The sequence below is a fragment of the Mycetomoellerius zeteki genome, unplaced genomic scaffold, assembly GCF_001594055.1.
Source record: "Mycetomoellerius zeteki isolate Tzet28-1 unplaced genomic scaffold, Tzet1.0 scaffold102, whole genome shotgun sequence".
NCBI lineage: Eukaryota > Metazoa > Arthropoda > Insecta > Hymenoptera > Formicidae > Mycetomoellerius > Mycetomoellerius zeteki.
The window spans coordinates 338,641-341,635 of record NW_017255933.1 but is presented as its reverse complement, the minus strand read 5'-3'; the positions used below and the strand labels follow the sequence as shown (position 1 = coordinate 341,635).

Here is a 2,995-nt window from a genome sequence, read left to right as displayed (position 1 = left end):
GCGATCTTAATTTAAATACGATTATGGATAACTTGCGCTGCGGTATCAAATTTGATATTCAAATGGATTCGTCTTTTGTTCAGGCAGTTCTTTCCTGTCCAAATCGATCTAAAATCGAAAACACTGGCATCGCGATTTGTTTTCTATTGCTCTAGAGTAGTCTAGAGCATGATCGTAAAATATTTGCGTTTATAACAAGCTCCCTGCGTAGCATTAATTATCTGCTACCCCTGAGTACTCCATAAAAACAAATTACATATTTCTGTTTTGAAGAACTGCATCTCGTAAAAGTCACGCGAGGAACGATTCAACGAGAGGTATTACTTTTCGCATCTTTTACGAGGAACTTTCATCAACGAGATTTGTTTCCTTGCGGTAAACGATGATTCGTATGGCATTTCGCTGCAATGTACATAAGCGCAGCTGTATTAAACCGTTATGCGTCGCGGAAACTTTGTTTATTTAGAAGTTATTTATTTGACAGAAACATCGCGAAGACGTGGCGAGTCCGCGCATATCCTGTATACGGAAACTTGCGTTGCAAACGTGCAGTGTCGACTCGTAGAAGAAGTAAAGGATTAAATTTAGCATCGGCGAATATTCCACCGTCGCGAACAGTCTCCCCCTAGTTGACCTAAGCAACGCTAATGTTTTAAGCACGATCGTATACGGAATGACGATCTCGTGTAACAATTATGTGCACTGCCTAGTGTTTGGTCCGCGCGATAAACTGCAAGATGGATTAGTACAAAATTTCATCAGAAGGTAAACTAGCAGTCTGAATACAATGTGGTTAGCGATCACGTTCTCTTTTCAAGAGAATACAAGAACAACCTGTTATTTATTAGCCATTCGCTCAAGAAATACTTGTCCGTTAGTTTCCTTTCGAATTACGGAATCGAATTTTGTTCTTTCATAATTTTATGTCACAAAATCATAACGCGCGCGCAATGGCAAGAAATCATATTTAAATCAATTTAAATAATTTTAATCATAGATTTTATTTAATCAAATCAAGAGCAGTTCTAATATCTTTAAATATTGGCAAAAAAATTTTATTTTCACTGAAAATTTTCTACAAAATCATTAAAGATTTCCATAAAAAAATTTCCACAATATATTATTTCTGTACGTATTCCGATCAAAGATAAGACACTTTCCGCTGGAGCAGCATTTGGCAGCGAGACGCGCCCGCGCGATCTGTGACATTTCTATACCAAATATATCGTACAGAACGCCGCTGCCTCTCGCACTGTCATATTAAATATTATTTATGTTCCCTCGCGCACAAAAGAGACCGGTTGACTCGCCTGGATCCAAGCTTCGCGCGCGCGTGTGTACGCGCATAGGGAACGTACGTTCGGTATAACCGCGCCGCATATAAAGCACGAGGGCCGCCAGTAGGTTTCCAATCGAAAAACAATATCGATCCATTGTTCCACCTGGCCAATAAATATCGTAAATATCGCGCTGAATTATCGGTGCCGATCTTCCTACCCGCACATTGAACGCAAGTCGATTCTTATGCTCGGATTAGACTTCCTTACTGACGCACTTGAGTATACAAGTGTGCGATATACACGTGGAATAAAATTTGCACCACGTTAGTTCTTTGTATGAGCGAAACAGTACGTATTGTATAATATCATAAAAATTGCAGCGAGTTTCTATGAGCCGATGGTATCTTATCCTTCTATCTCATCGAATTTATAGACTATAAAGTATAGAATATACGACTACTATAGAACCACGGCTTACTATGTTTCTTTGAACTCTTTATGAATTTGAGGAAAAATACAGTTCAACTTTTTCCCACAATATATATGTATATGTGTGCGTATTATATATATATTAAAGCGCTCTTCTCTTTCGTGTAATCATTAATTGGACCACTCGGCAGAAATAATAACGGAAACACTACAGCGATCTTTATTGTGTACTTGTGTACACATATCTAATTTATTTGAAACTCAAGCAAGAGTTTCGGATTTAGACAGATACCACCTTTGCGTACGATAAAAGAAACTTCCTCAACCGTGTATAAAAATGCGTGTATTGTGCATTGTCACAGAGAGGTAACATTATATCACATTTGTCCTCGTATACCAAACTGAGACATGTATTTCTACTCACGTTTCAGCATCCCTTTGTACGTCGTCCCTGTTATGGATCTGACATCACAACGAAACGATTGAATCTAGAAGAAAAATACAGCATGTTATTTTTATTTGTTCCGACGTTTCTCGTAAAAATAAAACTTCGCAAGCGATCACGAATATACTGCTTATTACAAATTGTAAATTAATATTATATTCAACGCGTTGTATTAATTTGTATACAATAATCTATACAAGTAAGTAAGTAAATAAGTAAATAACTACAAATTTGTCAAAAATATTAGAAATTACATAACAATTTTGTTCAATTGTTATATTTTGCAGATATTTCTGTTAATTTTATGATAATATCACATCTATGTATATATGTAGACATTTCTACAAAGCAGCGAAACAGCAATTTGCATAATCTTCAAATAAAATTCGGACTTTAAAATGCAACTTCAAACAGAAGTTTATGGCACAGGTTCTGCCATCTCTTGGCAGTCACTGGAAACTTCGCTCATCTGACAGTGATGCTCAATCGGAGGATGCTGTACCATTTAATGTAAATATAACATACGAATAAAAACGCATTACGTCCTTAATTTGCATGCTAAATAGAGATATCGATTGATTTTAGTCCATTTCCCTTTTTATCTATCACAGTTTCAACAGGTGTGAAAGAAATTTTGAAATTCCAGAACAGTACATAGAAAGATCAATTCAGAAACGATTGAGAACCAACGTCAAAAAGAACGATTTTCGATGAAGAAGGAAAATCCCCAGGCGGCCATACGGTCGCAGTCTTTCCACCTTATCGATATTAGCATAGAAGAGCAGTTTGCAAAATCGTTACACGTCGCGAAAGTGCACGTCTGGGCACACTAAAGGCTATC

The 2,995-nt window shown here is 36.9% G+C and overlaps 1 long non-coding RNA gene across 2 annotated transcripts; it reads left to right on the top strand.

Moving 5' to 3' along the window:
* Positions 1 to 227: 227 nt before the first annotated feature.
* LOC108732152 (uncharacterized) lies at positions 228 to 2,262 on the top strand. Of its 2 annotated transcripts, none has more exons than XR_001937054.1 (3): positions 228 to 317; positions 485 to 792; positions 2,141 to 2,262. It is a non-coding gene; the product is annotated as an uncharacterized lncRNA (long non-coding RNA). The 2 variants fall into 2 exon arrangements; XR_001937053.1 differs by lacking the exon at positions 228 to 317 and adding an exon at positions 340 to 409.
* The last annotated feature ends 733 nt before the right edge of the window (positions 2,263 to 2,995 follow it).